Source organism: Asparagus officinalis, chromosome 5, assembly GCF_001876935.1.
Source record: "Asparagus officinalis chromosome 5, Aspof.V1, whole genome shotgun sequence".
Classification (NCBI taxonomy): Eukaryota; Viridiplantae; Streptophyta; class Magnoliopsida; order Asparagales; family Asparagaceae; genus Asparagus; species Asparagus officinalis.
Genome location: NC_033798.1, coordinates 86,799,271 through 86,818,259, shown reverse-complemented (window position 1 = coordinate 86,818,259; position 18,989 = coordinate 86,799,271).

The window sequence follows — 18,989 nt, the reverse complement described above, 5'->3', positions numbered from 1 at the left end:
TAAGGGGAAGAGTGCTTCTGCGTCTGCAACTTTAGCCTATCTATTACTTCTCAAGATATCAAGTTCTCTTGACTACCACCATCAATTATTAACCAAATCACATGCTGATTCACCTTATAACGTCTACATAAAAGACCATGCCTTTGTGGGTCCTCAGTCATCCTTTCTGTTGCCAACATCAATCTACACACTACACGCACCTCGCGCTCTTCCTCTTCATACACATCATCTGGATTAATCATATCGTGTTCGACCTTAATTTCAAACTCACCTTTCTCACTGTCCTCCCTTTCAACTATATTAACTCTACCATGGGTAGGACAATTATTTAATAGATGCCCGGTCTGTTTGACAACGGTAGCATTTGTTCCCATGAGTGCGAGCATAGGGATTATTATTTTGTCGATTCTGCCGAACTATTTTTTGAGTGATTCCAAAATTTTTGATTCCCTTGCTTTACCGAGTCCATCTTATCATCTTTAGCTTTTTGAATGGCACTCTGGTTATCAATCTGCTTATGCCCTGTATTTTTACCTCAAGGCGATTCACCAAATCTCCTATAATTAGACTAATTTCTATTAGGATGGATGAGTTGCACTTCCACCTTCATGGCATGATTAATTACTTCATCCACACTATATATAGTCATTAATTGCACTTGATCTTTATCTTTGCACGAAGTCTATCGATGTACCTGGAAATTTGTTGTCCCTATGTTTCATTTAGATTATTTCATGCCGATAGTCTATAAAACTCCTGTGTATACTATTGGACTATCCTATTCTCCTACTTGCAATCCTGGAAGTTCTGATAAAGGATTTGATCATAATTTGCTAGAAAAAAATCATAGACATAGCGCCTCCGTCATACATCTCCAAGTGCGAATGAGTTGCTTGCCTTGACGCCTGCGATTGTTTTGAAATTGCTCCCACCAAGCAGAAGCTCCACTACACAACTTATTGGTCACATACTTGACCTGCAAATTATCAGCAATTCTCATTAGGTCAAAATATTTCTCAACCTTAGCAAGCCAATCTAGAAAATCCTCCACATCTAGATCTTTGCTAAAGAAAGGGAGATCAGCCTTGATCTTTGGAAACTAATCATTGTACTGAATAGGAGCAAGAAACTAATAATTATTCTAACCAAAAGCAATACCTTCCTCCACTTTTGAATCTGAACTTGCACCAACCTTAGTCGGTGCATCGTGGAGATTGACCCCACCTCCAACAAGTCCTCTAGTCTAGGGAACTACCTGTTTCCTAGGGTTATTCCCAATCTTCAAGTTCCGTAGCACTTCCATCATCAACTCATGTTGTTATCGTGATTGTTCAAGTTGTTGTTGCATCTGCTATTGCATCAATTGGAGCGTTTAGATGATTACAATATTGGGATCCTTGTTGTTGTTTTCAACCATTGCTTAGGATGAAGCTTGGGCTCTGATACCAACCGATGCAGCAGTGAAATCAAAGAAAGCCTTATCACGAGGACTTCCTCCAAGAAAGCCTTACCACAAGGACTTCTTGAAAGATAAAACACCAAAAACTAGCTACAGTCTCTTCAAGAGAAAATTTTATTAAAATCTAAAAGATAACGAACACTAACAAATTACAAAGTATTTAAAGCAAAAACCCTAAAAGAAGTTCAAAACAAAATTACTAAATTGCCCAACAAGAAATAATAAAATAGTAAACTACAAATTTGCGGCCCTAAACAATCTTAGATACCCGAAAAAGAGCGGATCTCATGGCAAAGTGTGAGTCTTGCTTGTTGGCCTGTTTCTCTTGAGCTGTGTGAATTTCGGCCCATTCGGACAATTTGACTTTTCCATCCTACATAACTTTTTGTCCTACATTAGCGAATTACTAACTAAGCGTTTAGGTGGAATTGTTCAAATAGTTGCTTTCATATCTCTGCTCTCCACTTTTTTCTAGTAGTGGAGAGGATCTGAGAACACAACAAGTTATGTTCTGAAGTCCGTCTGCAATACTGGACTTCGCCTGAACATTGGACTTAGCGTGTAGCTCACCAAGCCCGCCTGAGGCTCGCCTCTGCATTCCAGAGTCAAAACGCAGAGTTCATCTCAGTGATAAAATGCGAAGTTCGTAGACTCAAAACGCAGAGTTCATGCAGAGTCCAACTCTATATCCCATGTCCAAAATACAGAGTTCGTGCAGAGCCCAACTCTGCGTTCTAGGTCTAGAATGCAGAGTTCACCTCTGCATTTCAGATTCAAAACACAACGCGGCCTCTACATTCTAGATTCAAAACGCAACGTGGCCTCTGCTTTCTCAGTTCTAAGAGTGGGACGACCTTTGTGTTCCTACCCGCCAACAGAGATCCCAACCCTGTGTCCCGAACCCAGGACGCAAAATTCATGTTCAGAATGTCAGTTTTGACGTTTGACTCACTTAAACATGAGTTGAACGGTTCCAAAACCGTTTCCACGATTTGAGGGGATCATGTCCCCCACTTAGGAGCAGATTAAGGGGCGGTTACACCCATTAATCCTCTATAAATACCAGAAACTCAATTGAGTTTAGGGATTGACTTTTTGCGTAAAAACTGCACAAAGGAGAAGTCGGCATTCTTCGACCAAGAACATCCTCGACAGCAGAGAATTCTTGGAGTTTTCATTCTTAGCTTATTAACCGATTTTCGGTTCAAATCAACTCTTTTTTAAGAGTTTAAACTCGCTCTGAGTTATCAACTCGTTCAGAGTTTCAAACTTTTCATGCAAGTTCTCCTCAACGTCAATCAAGAGGAATCAACCACGTTCTAGTGAAACAAGACGTTCGGATCGTCAACGAGAAGCAAACTCGACGCGAGCATTTGAGAGAGGCATCTCATCGCTACCGTGAAGAATCCAAACTTAAACAAAAGGAAGGATCTCCGTCCATTTTCTTCTCTTTTGTAAATCGGGATTTCGATTAAGAAGAGTGTAATTTCTTTTTCTAAGTTAGTTAGAGAGAAATTGTATTGAGAGCGTTGTATTCATTCTTTGTCTAAGCCAGTTAGAGAGATAATATAACAAACTTAATTCTCAATTATCTTCTTCAAATTTTCCCACCAAACAGGAAGACTGTGAATCATCAAACACCAGTGGGAGTTTTTTTGTGAGGGAAGATTGATCCAACAAAGTGATCAAATCTCGTCACAGCAAAAGAGTGCTTGGAAGTTGGTGGAATTAATCTCGAAAATTTGATGCGTTTCACCCTTGGAAGCATTCAGAGTCTAAGTGGGAGTTTCTTATTCACCACTTTTTTTATAGTAACCGAGTTATCTCTAAGAATACAACATATAGCATTCTTCCGGGAACTTTTTGTTACATGAATTGTCCACCCCCAGCTTTCTTTGTGAAACTAGGTCTAACATTATACTCAGTTGCATGATCGGGTTATCCTTAAGAATATTATGTACAAAATTCTCCAAGAACTTTCCGTTAAAGGTAGGAAACAGTTTAGACTCATATACCTATTGGAGTATTATAAAGAAGTAGTTTAATCTCTTATACTCATCGGAGGATTAAGAAGCAGTTTATACTCGTATACTCTTTGAAGTCTTGAGAATCAGTTTATACTCATATACTCTTTAGAGTCTTCATTCGGCTTATCTTGGCGTTAGGACGCCAGCTTCAACCAAGGCTTAAATGTTTTTCTTAAGAGTGAAGCAAGCCTTGGTGAGAAGAAGGATCCTCCTGTGATACGCATAGTACTTTAGATCCGAAGTGTTGTTAGTTTCCTCCTGATTTGTGATAGGTGACAGCTTGATCTTGTTATTTTTAAGGAGGGATTCAAAAATGGTCGGAACGTCTTCGTCCTTAAAGGAAAATTCTTTTTGGAGTCTCGGATCCAAAGTCTTTCGTTGTCTCTGGGATTGCTTCTGTGACGTTTGATTAATATCAATAGCTACTGCAGGTGCCTTCCTCTTACAACGGGAGGCGAAATTTGAATTTGGAGAGTTAGCCGTCGGTTGGCTTCTCTCGGTTTTCTTCCTTCAGAGAAAGCGTTCGGTCTGTTCTCCGCGCACCTTCAACTCATTCCAAGTCTTGGACGGTGCTACTCTCATAACTTCCAAGATATAAATGGATATCCAGATCAACTTATTCCGGAAGCGCTTGACGAAGTCGTCGATTGTCTCTTCATCTTCCTGTTTCTCCTCAAAGAGCGTCCTGATTGATACCTCGGTGTCATCATCAAAGAAATTACCGAGGAATGAGCTTTCTATATCATCTCAGTTGTTGATGCTTCTAGGCCAAAATGATTGTTTGAAGATTTTTGAAATGAGAGAAAATTATTCAAATTCTCTTTACCTTTATTGAATTTACTAACATTTAAACATATATCATCATATTTTAATTTAATAGAAGAAATATTTTTATTTAAAACATTAAAGCGAATTTTTAAATCATTGCATTCTTATTTTAGATAAACATTCTCATTAGTCAAAATATGATTTTCTTTAAGCAAGGATTTATTTTCCTCTTTCAATTCAATTACTTGAGAATTAAAAATAGTAGAATAATTAAAATCAGAAATTTCTTCAAGTAATCTTTTATTTTCACCTTTAAGAAAATTATGTGAAGCTTTTAATCTCAAAAATGTTTCATATAATTCATTGAAAGCAACTAAAAGCACTTCATTGTTACTTACTTCATCTTGTGCCATAAAACACATATGGACGCTTTCCTTTTCTTCGATTTCTTCATCTGAAGACGAATCATCACTATCATCCCATGTAGCCACCAAAGCCTTCATTTTCTTGTTATTTTGAATATTATTGAAGTTATTAAAATAATTTGATTTTTGCTAATTTTTCAACAATGGACAATATTTCTTCATATGTCCTGGTTTGTTACGTTTGAAACAAAATAAGTTATTTGAATTTGAATTTTTTGATTTGAACTTACCTTGTTTTATGAACTTTCAAAACTTGCGTGCAAACATGCTCATTTCTCCATCATCATCCGAATCTTCTTTATCGGAAGTAGTATTGAATGCAAGAATTTTCTTATTCTTTGTTTCATCCTCATTCTTTCTATCTTCAATTTAAACTTCATAAGCCATGAGGTTACCAATTAGATTTTCTACCGTAAGAGTTGATAAGTTATTTGCTTCCTCTATTGCGGTAACTTTCTTTTCCCATTGTGGAGTAAGTGAACAAAATATCTTTCTCACCATCTCCACTTGAGTTTATACTTTTTCAAGACCGATGAGAGAATTGGTGATATTGGTAAACCTTGTAAACATCTCTCCAATGGTCTCGTTTTTCTTCATTCTAAACAATTCGAATATGTGTATAAGAACAAAAATTTTAGATTCTTTAACCTTACTTGTGCCTTCATAAGTTACATTGAGTGTGTGCCAAATGTCATATGCATATATGACCGTTGACACCCTGTTGAACTCATTCTTGTCAAGAGCACAGAACAAGGCGTTCATTGCTTTAGAATCCAAATTTGCATTGCTCCTTTGAGATGTAGTCCATTCCATGAAAGGAGTAGTTGGCTTCTCGTATTTTGTTTCCACAACGTTCTAAATTTCGTAGCCAATTGATTGGAGATAGATTTTCATCTAACACTTCCAATAATTATAATTTAGTCCATTAAATATTGGTGGATGATTTATAGAATGTCCTTTCTTGAATTTTGAGTTTGAGACGGAAGTTGATGCATTTTCTTTAACCTTGCTCTGATACCAAATGAAGGGTCTAATTTTTCTTATGTATACCAAGTGTAGGATCGTGACCCTTAAGAATAGAGCGTGCTCTTATAAAAATCTGCGGAAGCTTTACACTTAAACGCTAGAGGGTGAGTTTGTAAAGTAGATTATAAATTACAAAGAAAAAATGATAATCTCAGAAAGTGAACATCACAAACACAAGCATGTATACTGGTTCCACCTCCCCGGTGTACATCCAGTCCCCAAGCAAATCCCGCTTGAGAGTTTCCACTATAATTTTGAAACCTTACAAAATCAAAAACAAACCTGACTAATTTGCAAGACCGTGCAAATTACAAATCCAATTGACAACACCATGCCAATTGTAAACCGACCTCTAGATCAAGAGATCAACCCCTCTCATAAACTGAGAGAACCTTTTGAAGAAATGTACAATTCCAATCCTATAAGCCTTGATGTGGATGTGAATGTATAACAGTGGCTTATTAATCTTTTTAACTCTCTGAATATTACCTAAACAAGCTCTAAGAATGATAGGAACAAAGGCAATATCAGAAACTCTCTTTTATGGAAAAACTGATCGAAAAATGAAAGTTTAGAGAGTTAATTTGCACAATATGTGAATCTTACAAGTGCAAAACTTGGTGCTTATTTTCTGATGTTTAAACCTATTTATAACCTCTAAAATAACATAATTTTAAACCCAATTAACGTCCACAAAACGGTTATAAGTCATTTATTCAAAACCTAAACGTAGGCGTCTAAAAATCCTTATAGGTGTCCATACACAGCTCGAGACGGAGAGAAGATGACGAACGTTGTTATCTTAGTCTAAGAGGATTATCTGACGGTGACAAGTGCATGAACCGGAATGGCGAACCAACTGTGTCTCGTGCGCTCACCGGCCACCTCCAATTGGCCGTCACGCTCGTTAGTCAGCTTGCGCGCGTTAGTCAGCTCCAAGTGACCGAACGTGCTTGCCAATTAGCTCATGCGCGTCAGTCAGATCCAAAGTGCCCGCCGCGCTTGGCGGTCAGATCCAAAGTGCTCGACGTACTTGGCGGTCAGATCCAAAGTGTCTGTCGTGCTTGGCGGTCAGATCCAAAGTGCCTGCCGTGCTTGTCGAACAGATTCAAAGTGCTCGACGTGCTTATCGGTCAGATCCAAAGTGCTTGACATGCTTGTCGGTCAGTTCCAAGTGCCCTAAAGAAGCTAACGAACGCATGAAGTGAGTTAATGACGCGTGCAAGTCAACAAGACGATAAAATACACAAAATGACAGAAAATACAAGTCCCAGAAAATCGAAAAACACCAAAAAAGTTCAGCCAAGGCCAAACTTCCCACGTCTGCGTGGGTCGGACGCATCCGACCCCCCCCGGCGGGTCACTAGTGCCCATCGTGCTGTTTTGATCTCCAAACGCGTTTTCGACGGTTTTGAGTGGTTTTCTCGGGATTTATTTTTTTCAGGAGTTCCCAACTGACTTGATATCATCCACAAACGTGGTTAGGTCGTTATTGACTGAAGATAAGGCCAAATCGCTCATTCTCATCCAAATACCCCCCAAGCGAAGCCTATAAATACAAGCCTAGGGGCTCATTTCAGAGGGCGGAATATTATTAAGACGAGGAGGTGCTGCCGGATTGAGGAGTCAAAGGAGCACGAATTTCTGAGGAGGCTAACTGATCTCGGTGAAGTTCTTCAGCATAAAGAGGGAGAGTTCGAGAGATCTGAAGCCCTGTCCGTCCGTTCCTCGAGATTAGGCTTGGTCTTAATCTCGAGAAGAGCTACTGATTTCGCTTGGTCGATTTTAGAGCTTCAAGCGAATACTTCATTGGTGAAGTAGGAGCTCTATCAATTTTCCGACAACCGGATCTGATTCGCGGTCGTCCACGGATATCAACGTCCCCGGCACAGGCAAAGATCTCACGCAAAACAGAGATTATTAAATAGGATCTGTGTGTAGTTTGACAAGAGTTGTAATCTTTCATTTTCATTGTAAAAGAGATCTTATAAAAAGATCAATTTTTTTATTCATTTGAGTTTATTGTAACGATTAAAGTTGTAATAGATTCAAGGTAATGAACAACATTAATTTTTGACCCAAACACTAAAATCTAGAAAAACTGCATCTGTAGTCGACGATAAGTCATAGTAGTCGACTACACTGAGTCTAAAAAGACTCTATAAAGTCAGAAAATTGTTTAGTAGTTGACTACAAGGCATAGTAGTCGACTACACTGTAAACTCACAGATTCTAGAATTTTATTTTTAGTATTTTGGCTGTAACTTTCTCATCCGACCTCAGAATGAGGTGATTTAAGATTTGTTGGAAAGCTGTTGAAGAGACCGACAACTTTGGTCTTTTGAGTTTTTCCAGATTCGAATTGTTAAGGAGTGTAAATAAAATATTTTAAGACTCACTCAATATCTATAAATTTTAATGGCTAACATAGGAGATTTTTATTGTTAACCAGCACACTAAGCATATGCTAGTGTGTTCTAACACTATGTGTGTGCATGTGTGTAAGCAATCAAGGCTTGTACAAATTTCTAAGTAAAAAATATAAAATTATATTTTGATAATAAAGTATATCTTCTTCTTTGCTTTATTTTGCCTTGAACTCATCCATGTCTTGAGTATCTTTTTGAATATAATTGTTGATATAGCTCTGATACTGCAAAATAAATGTTAGCACATAATACACACAACATATAATATTTGTTATCATCAAAACAAACTAATCTTGGGGTCAAGATTTCTAACATTCTCCCCCTTGTTGATGATGACAAATATATGTTATTAAGTTATAAAAATTTTAATCCCCTGCATGAAGTCATTAAATCCCTGCATGAAATCATTAAATAAAATCTTTTACTCCCCCTGCATCAAAGTATTAGTAAAAAATTAAAATTTTCTATATAACTCCCTCTTTATCATTAGTAAAAAGAAATAAACATAATTCTAGTTAAAATTTTCTTTTCCCGGGTACCTTAATAAAAATATTAAGCACATTGGTACCCTTTTGTATTATATCATTAGGATTAGCCCTTAGGAATCCAAATGCATTTGGAATTTGGTTTCCATTTATTAACATAAGTATAATTCTTTGAATTGCAATTTTCATACATATAAGATGAAATATAATCATTCCTATCATGAATATTCAAATTCTTAGGAATCCATATATACTTATTTTGTTTAGCATGAATATTCTGATTATTATTCTTCAAAACATAATCATTCTTCGTAAAATACTTAGGAACAAATCTAATGCCAAAATGATTGTTTGAAGATTTTTGAAATGAGAGCAAATTATACAAATTCTCTTTACCTTTATTGAATTTACTAACATTCAAACATATATCATCATATTTTAATTTAATAGAAGAAATATCTTTATCTAAAACATTAAAGCGAATTTTTAAATCATTGCATTCTTATTTTAGATAAACATTCTCATTAGTCAAAATATAATTTTCTTTAAGCAATGATTCATTTTCCTCTTTTCAATTCATTTTCTTTAAGTCAACAAGACGATAAAATACACAAAATGACAGAAAATACAAGTCCCAGAAAATCAAAAAACACCAAAAAAGTTCAGCCAAGGCCAAACTTCCCACGTCCGCGTGGGTCGGACGCATCCGACCCCCCCCGGCGGGTCACTAGTGCCCATCGTGCTGTTTTGATCTCCAAACGCGTTTTCGACGGTTTTGAGTAGTTTTCTCAGGATTTATTTTTTTCAGGAGTTCCCAACTGACTTGATATCATCCACAAACGTGGTTAGGTCGTTATTGACTGAAGATAAGTCCAAATCGCTCATTCTCATCCAAATACCCCCCAAGCGAAGCCTATAAATACAAGCCTAGGGGCTCATTTCAGAGGGCGGAATATTATTAAGACGAGGAGGTGCTGTCGGATTGAGGAGTCAAAGGAGCACGAATTTCTGAGGAGGCTAACTGATCTCGGTGAAGTTCTTCAGCATAAAGAGGGAGAGTTCGAGAGATCTGAAGCCCTGTCCGTCCGTTCCTCGAGATTAGGTTTGGTCTTAATCTCGAGAAGAGCTACTGATTTCGCTTGGTCGATTTTAGAGCTTCAAGCGAATACTTCCTTGGTGAAGTAGGAGCTCTATCAATTTTCCGACAACCGGATCTGATTCGCGGTCGTCCACGGATATCAACGTCCCCGGCACAGGCAAAGATCTCACGCAAAACAGAGATTATTAAATAGGATCTGTGTGTAGTTTGACAAGAGTTGTAATCTTTCATTTTCATTGTAAAAGAGATCTTATAAAAAGATCAATTTTTTTATTCATTTGAGTTTATTGTAACGATTAAAGTTGTAATAGATTCAAGGTAATGAAAACATTAATTTTTGACCCAAACACTAAAATCTAGAAAAACTGCATCTGTAGTCGACGATAAGTCATAGTAGTCGACTACACTAAGTCTAAAAAGACTCTATAAAGTCAGAAAATTTTTTAGTAGTTGACTACAAGGCATAGTAGTCGACTACACTGTAAACTCACAGATTCTAGAATTCTATTTTTAGTATTTTGACTATAACTTTCTCATCCGACCTCGAAATGAGGTGATTTAAGATTTGTTGGAAAGCTGTTGAAGAGACCGACAACTTTGGTCTTTTGAGTTTTTCTAGATTCAAATTGTTAAGGAGTATAAATAAAATATTTTAAGACCCACTCAATATCTATAAACTTTAATGGCTAACATAGGAGATTTTTATTGTTAACCAGCACACTAAGCATATGCTAGTGTGTTCTAACACTATGTGTGTGCATGTGTGTAAGCAATCAAGGCTTGTACAAATTTCTAAGTAAAAAATATAAAATTATATTTTGATAATAAAGTATATCTTCTTCTTTGCTTTATTTTGCCTTGAACTCATCCATGTCTTGAGTATCTTTTTGAATATAATTGTTGATATAGCTCTGATACTGCAAAATAAATGTTAGCACATAATACACACAACATATAATATTTATTATCATCAAAACAAACTAATCTTGGGGTCATGATTTCTAACATTCTCCCCCTTGTTGATGATGACAAATATATGTTATTAAGTTATAAAAATTTTAATCCCCTGCATGAAGTCATTAAATCCCTGCATGAAATCATTAAATAAAATCTTTTACTTCCCCTGCATCAAAGTATTAGTAAAAAATTAAAATTTTCTATATAACTCCCTCTTTGTCATTAGCAAAAAGAAATAAACATAATTCTAGTTAAAACTTTCTTTTCCCGGGTACCTTAATAAAAATATTAAGCACATTGGTACCCTTTTGTATTATATCATTAGGATTAGCCCTTAGGAATCCAAATCCATTTGGAATTTGGTTTCCATTTATTAACATAAGTATAATTCTTTGAATTGCAAACTTCATACATATAAGATGAAATATAATCATTCCTATCATGAATATTCAAATTCTTAGGAATCCATATATACTTATTTTGTTTAGCATGAATATTCTGATTATTATTCTTCAAAACATAATCATTCTTCGTAAAATACTTAGGAACAAATCTAATGCCAAAATGATTGTTTGAAGATTTTTGAAATGATAGCAAATTATACAAATTCTCTTTACCTTTATTGAATTTACTAACATTCAAACATATATCATCATATTTTAATTTAATAGAAGAAATATCTTTATCTAAAACATTAAAGCGAATTTTTAAATCATTGCATTCTTATTTTAGATAAACATTCTCATTAGTCAAAATATAATTTTCTTTAAGCAAGGATTCATTTTCCTCTTTCAATTCAATTACTTGAGAATTAAAAATCGTAGAATAATTAAAATCAGAAATTTCTTCAAGTAATCTTTTATTTTCACCTTTAAGAAAATTATGTGAAGCCTTTAATCTCAAAAATATTTCATATAATTCATTGAAAGCATCTAAAAGCACTTCATTGTTTCTTACTTCATCTTGTGCCATAAAACACATATGGGCGCTTTCCTTTTCTTCGATTTCTTCATCCGAAGACGAATCATCACTATCATCCCATGTAGCCACCAAAGCCTTCATTTTTCTTGTTGTTTTGAATATTGTTGAAATTGTTAAAATAATTTAATTTTTGCTAATTTTTCAACAATGGACAATATTTCTTCATATGTCCTGGTTTGTTATATTTGAAACAAAGTAAGTTATTTGAATTTGAATTTTTTGATTTGAACTTACCTTGTTTTATGAACTTTCAAAACTTGTGTGCAAACATGCTCATTTCTCCATCATCATCCAAATTTTCTTTATCGGAAGTAGTATTGAATGCAAGCACTTTCTTATTCTTTGTTTCATCCTCATTCTTTCTATCTTCAATTTGAACTTCATAAGCCATGAGGTTACCAATTAGATTTTCTACCGTAAGAGTTGATAAGTCATTTGCTTCCTTTATTATAGTAACTTTCTTTTCCCATAGTGGAGTAAGTGAACGAAGTATCTTTCTCATCATCTCCACTTGAGTGTATACTTTTCCAAGACCGATGAGAGAATTGGTGATATCGGTAAACCTTGTAAACATCTCTCCAATGGTCTCATTTTTCTTCATTCTAAACAATTCGAATATGTGTACAAGAACAGAAATTTTAGATTCTTTAACCTTACTTGTGCCTTCATGAGTTACATTGAGTGTGTGCCAAATGTCATATGTAGATGTGGCCGTTGACACCTATTGAACTCATTCTTGTCAAGAGCACAGAACAAGGCGTTCATTTCTTTAGAATCCAAATTTGCATTGTTCCTTTGAGATGTAGCCCATTTCATGAAAGGAGTAGTTGGCTTCTCGTATTTTGTTTCCACAACATTCTAAATTTCGTAGCCAATTGATTGGAGATAGATTTTCATTTAACACTTCCAATAATTATAATTTAGTCCATCAAATATTGGTGAACGATTTATAGAATGACCTTTCTTGAATTTTGAGTTTGAGACGGAAGTTGATGCCATTTCTTCAACCTTGCTCTGATACCAAATGAATGGTCTGATTTTGCTTATGTATACCAAGTGTAGGATCGTGACCCTTAAGAATAGAGCGTGTTGTTATAAAAATCTGTGGAAGCTTTACACTTAAACACTAGAGGATAAGTTTGCAAAGTAGATTATAAATTATAAAGAAAGAATGGCAATCTTAGAAAGTGAACATCACAAACACAAGTATGTATACTGGTTCCACCTCCTCGGTGTACATCTAGTCCCCAAGCAAATCCGGCTTGAGAGTTGTTACTATGATTTTGAAACCTTACAAAATCAAAAGTAAACATGACCAATTTATAAGACCATGCAAATTACAAATTCAATTGACAATATCATGCCAATTGTAAACCGACCTCTAGATCAAGAGATCAACCTCTCTCATAAACTGAGAGAACCTTTTGAAGCAATGTACAATTCTAATCCTATAAGCCTTGTAGGCGTCTAAAAATGCCTATGGGTGCCCGCACACAGCTCAAGACAAAGAGAAGGTGATGAACGTCGTTATCCGAATCAAAGAGGATTATCCAACGCCGACAAGCGCATGAAGCGAATCGGCAAACTGTTGATGACACGACAACGAACCACCGCAATGGAAAACACCAAGTGGACCGCATGCGTTAATCAACTCAAACCGTACAAACGCACCCAACAGTCAGTTAACACGCACGCATCATTCAGCTCGTGCATGTCAATCAGTGCGCGCGTCAGTCAGTTCACGATGGCGTTAATCAACGTACATTAATCAACTCGCGTGGAGCATACAAGTCAACACGACGGATGAGTAAACAAAACGGGAGAAACTACAAGTCCCGGAAGACCAGAAAAGTCGGCGAACCCGCGCGAGCGCAGGACGGTGCGATCCGACCCGCGCAAGCGCGGGTCAGACCAATCTGCCACGCAGTTTTACACCCGAAACGCATTTTGACTGTTTTAAAGTGGTTTTTCGCAGGGTTTATCGGTTCCAGGGGTTCTTAACTGACTTGAGATCATCCCTAGTCGGCCAAGTCCGCCCCGCGGCGGCGCGGGTCGGCCAAGTCCGACCCGCGCTCGTGCGGGTCGGATCGCGCCGACCCGCGCAAGCGCGGGTCAGACTTGTCCTGCGCGCACTTTGGCGGGTCGGATTTGGGCGACCTGCAAATTGGCGGGTCGGATTTGGGTGACCTGCAGATTGGCAGGTCGGATTTGAGTGACCCGCGATTTGGCGGGTCGGATTTGGGCGACCTGCAAATTGGCGGGTCGGATTTGGGTGACCTGCAGATTGGCAGGTCGGATTTGAGTGACCCGCGATTTGGCGGGTCGGATTTGGGCGACCTGCAAATTGGCGGGTCGGATTTGGGTGACCTGCAGATTGGCAGGTCGGATTTGAGTGACCCGCGATTTGGCGGGTCGGATTTGGGCGACCTGCAAATTGGCGGGTCGGATTTGGGTGACCTGCAGATTGGCAGGTCGGATTTGAGTGACCCGCGATTTGGCGGGTCGGATTTGGGCGACCTGCAAATTGGCGGGTCGGATTTGGGTGACCTGCAGATTGGCAGGTCGGATTTGAGTGACCCGCGATTTGGCGGGTCGGATTTGGGCGACCTGCAAATTGGCGGGTCGGATTTGGGTGACCTGCAGATTGGCAGGTCGGATTTGAGTGACCCGCGATTTGGCGGGTCGGATTTGGGCGACCTGCAAATTGGCGGGTCGGATTTGGGTGACCTGCAGATTGGCAGGTCGGATTTGAGTGACCCGCGATTTGGCGGGTCGGATTTGGGCGACCTGCAAATTGGCGGGTCGGATTTGGGTGACCTGCAGATTGGCAGGTCGGATTTGAGTGACCCGCGATTTGGCGGGTCGGATTTGGGCGACCTGCAAATTGGCGGGTCGGATTTGGGTGACCTGCAGATTGGCAGGTCGGATTTGAGTGACCCGCGATTTGGCGGGTCGGATTTGGGCGACCTGCAAATTGGCGGGTCGGATTTGGGTGACCTGCAGATTGGCAGGTCGGATTTGAGTGACCCGCGATTTGGCGGGTCGGATTTGGGCGACCTGCAAATTGGCGGGTCGGATTTGGGTGACCTGCAGATTGGCAGGTCGGATTTGAGTGACCCGCGATTTGGCGGGTCGGATTTGGGCGACCTGCAAATTGGCGGGTCGGATTTGGGTGACCTGCAGATTGGCAGGTCGGATTTGAGTGACCCGCGATTTGGCGGGTCGGATTTGGGCGACCTGCAAATTGGCGGGTCGGATTTGGGTGACCTGCAGATTGGCAGGTCGGATTTGAGTGACCCGCGATTTGGCGGGTCGGATTTGGGCGACCTGCAAATTGGCGGGTCGGATTTGGGTGACCTGCAGATTGGCAGGTCGGATTTGAGTGACCCGCGATTTGGCGGGTCGGATTTGGGCGACCTGCAAATTGGCGGGTCGGATTTGGGTGACCTGCAGATTGGCAGGTCGGATTTGAGTGACCCGCGATTTGGCGGGTCGGATTTGGGCGACCTGCAAATTGGCGGGTCGGATTTGGGTGACCTGCAGATTGGCAGGTCGGATTTGAGTGACCCGCGATTTGGCGGGTCGGATTTGGGCGACCTGCAAATTGGCGGGTCGGATTTGGGTGACCTGCAGATTGGCAGGTCGGATTTGAGTGACCCGCGATTTGGCGGGTCGGATTTGGGCGACCTGCAAATTGGCGGGTCGGATTTGGGTGACCTGCAGATTGGCAGGTCGGATTTGAGTGACCCGCGATTTGGCGGGTCGGATTTGGGCGACCTGCAAATTGGCGGGTCGGATTTGGGTGACCTGCAGATTGGCAGGTCGGATTTGAGTGACCCGCGATTTGGCGGGTCGGATTTGGGCGACCTGCAAATTGGCGGGTCGGATTTGGGTGACCTGCAGATTGGCAGGTCGGATTTGAGTGACCCGCGATTTGGCGGGTCGGATTTGGGCGACCTGCAAATTGGCGGGTCGGATTTGGGTGACCTGCAGATTGGCAGGTCGGATTTGAGTGACCCGCGATTTGGCGGGTCGGATTTGGGCGACCTGCAAATTGGCGGGTCGGATTTGGGTGACCTGCAGATTGGCAGGTCGGATTTGAGTGACCCGCGATTTGGCGGGTCGGATTTGGGCGACCTGCAAATTGGCGGGTCGGATTTGGGTGACCTGCAGATTGGCAGGTCGGATTTGAGTGACCCGCGATTTGGCGGGTCGGATTTGGGCGACCTGCAAATTGGCGGGTCGGATTTGGGTGACCTGCAGATTGGCAGGTCGGATTTGAGTGACCCGCGATTTGGCGGGTCGGATTTGGGCGACCTGCAAATTGGCGGGTCGGATTTGGGTGACCTGCAGATTGGCAGGTCGGATTTGAGTGACCCGCGATTTGGCGGGTCGGATTTGGGCGACCTGCAAATTGGCGGGTCGGATTTGGGTGACCTGCAGATTGGCAGGTCGGATTTGAGTGACCCGCGATTTGGCGGGTCGGATTTGGGCGACCTGCAAATTGGCGGGTCGGATTTGGGTGACCTGCAGATTGGCAGGTCGGATTTGAGTGACCCGCGATTTGGCGGGTCGGATTTGGGCGACCTGCAAATTGGCGGGTCGGATTTGGGTGACCTGCAGATTGGCAGGTCGGATTTGAGTGACCCGCGATTTGGCGGGTCGGATTTGGGCGACCTGCAAATTGGCGGGTCGGATTTGGGTGACCTGCAGATTGGCAGGTCGGATTTGAGTGACCCGCGATTTGGCGGGTCGGATTTGGGCGACCTGCAAATTGGCGGGTCGGATTTGGGTGACCTGCAGATTGGCAGGTCGGATTTGAGTGACCCGCGATTTGGCGGGTCGGATTTGGGCGACCTGCAAATTGGCGGGTCGGATTTGGGTGACCTGCAGATTGGCAGGTCGGATTTGAGTGACCCGCGATTTGGCGGGTCGGATTTGGGCGACCTGCAAATTGGCGGGTCGGATTTGGGTGACCTGCAGATTGGCAGGTCGGATTTGAGTGACCCGCGATTTGGCGGGTCGGATTTGGGCGACCTGCAAATTGGCGGGTCGGATTTGGGTGACCTGCAGATTGGCAGGTCGGATTTGAGTGACCCGCGATTTGGCGGGTCGGATTTGGGCGACCTGCAAATTGGCGGGTCGGATTTGGGTGACCTGCAGATTGGCAGGTCGGATTTGAGTGACCCGCGATTTGGCGGGTCGGATTTGGGCGACCTGCAAATTGGCGGGTCGGATTTGGGTGACCTGCAGATTGGCAGGTCGGATTTGAGTGACCCGCGATTTGGCGGGTCGGATTTGGGCGACCTGCAAATTGGCGGGTCGGATTTGGGTGACCTGCAGATTGGCAGGTCGGATTTGAGTGACCCGCGATTTGGCGGGTCGGATTTGGGCGACCTGCAAATTGGCGGGTCGGATTTGGGTGACCTGCAGATTGGCAGGTCGGATTTGAGTGACCCGCGATTTGGCGGGTCGGATTTGGGCGACCTGCAAATTGGCGGGTCGGATTTGGGTGACCTGCAGATTGGCAGGTCGGATTTGAGTGACCCGCGATTTGGCGGGTCGGATTTGGGCGACCTGCAAATTGGCGGGTCGGATTTGGGTGACCTGCAGATTGGCAGGTCGGATTTGAGTGACCCGCGATTTGGCGGGTCGGATTTGGGCGACCTGCAAATTGGCGGGTCGGATTTGGGTGACCTGCAGATTGGCAGGTCGGATTTGAGTGACCCGCGATTTGGCGGGTCGGATTTGGGCGACCTGCAAATTGGCGGGTCGGATTTGGGTGACCTGCAGATTGGCAGGTCGGATTTGAGTGACCCGCGATTTGGCGGGTCGGATTTGGGCGACCTGCAAATTGGCGGGTCGGATTTGGGTGACCTGCAGATTGGCAGGTCGGATTTGAGTGACCCGCGATTTGGCGGGTCGGATTTGGGCGACCTGCAAATTGGCGGGTCGGATTTGGGTGACCTGCAGATTGGCAGGTCGGATTTGAGTGACCCGCGATTTGGCGGGTCGGATTTGGGCGACCTGCAAATTGGCGGGTCGGATTTGGGTGACCTGCAGATTGGCAGGTCGGATTTGAGTGACCCGCGATTTGGCGGGTCGGATTTGGGCGACCTGCAAATTGGCGGGTCGGATTTGGGTGACCTGCAGATTGGCAGGTCGGATTTGAGTGACCCGCGATTTGGCGGGTCGGATTTGGGCGACCTGCAAATTGGCGGGTCGGATTTGGGTGACCTGCAGATTGGCAGGTCGGATTTGAGTGACCCGCGATTTGGCGGGTCGGATTTGGGCGACCTGCAAATTGGCGGGTCGGATTTGGGTGACCTGCAGATTGGCAGGTCGGATTTGAGTGACCCGCGATTTGGCGGGTCGGATTTGGGCGACCTGCAAATTGGCGGGTCGGATTTGGGTGACCTGCAGATTGGCAGGTCGGATTTGAGTGACCCGCGATTTGGCGGGTCGGATTTGGGCGACCTGCAAATTGGCGGGTCGGATTTGGGTGACCTGCAGATTGGCAGGTCGGATTTGAGTGACCCGCGATTTGGCGGGTCGGATTTGGGCGACCTGCAAATTGGCGGGTCGGATTTGGGTGACCTGCAGATTGGCAGGTCGGATTTGAGTGACCCGCGATTTGGCGGGTCGGATTTGGGCGACCTGCAAATTGGCGGGTCGGATTTGGGTGACCTGCAGATTGGCAGGTCGGATTTGAGTGACCCGCGATTTGGCGGGTCGGATTTGGGCGACCTGCAAATTGGCGGGTCGGATTTGGGTGACCTGCAGATTGGCAGGTCGGATTTGAGTGACCCGCGATTTGGCGGGTCGGATTTGGGCGACCTGCAAATTGGCGGGTCGGATTTGGGTGACCTGCAGATTGGCAGGTCGGATTTGAGTGACCCGCGATTTGGCGGGTCGGATTTGGGCGACCTGCAAATTGGCGGGTCGGATTTGGGTGACCTGCAGATTGGCAGGTCGGATTTGAGTGACCCGCGATTTGGCGGGTCGGATTTGGGCGACCTGCAAATTGGCGGGTCGGATTTGGGTGACCTGCAGATTGGCAGGTCGGATTTGAGTGACCCGCGATTTGGCGGGTCGGATTTGGGCGACCTGCAAATTGGCGGGTCGGATTTGGGTGACCTGCAGATTGGCAGGTCGGATTTGAGTGACCCGCGATTTGGCGGGTCGGATTTGGGCGACCTGCAAATTGGCGGGTCGGATTTGGGTGACCTGCAGATTGGCAGGTCGGATTTGAGTGACCCGCGATTTGGCGGGTCGGATTTGGGCGACCTGCAAATTGGCGGGTCGGATTTGGGTGACCTGCAGATTGGCAGGT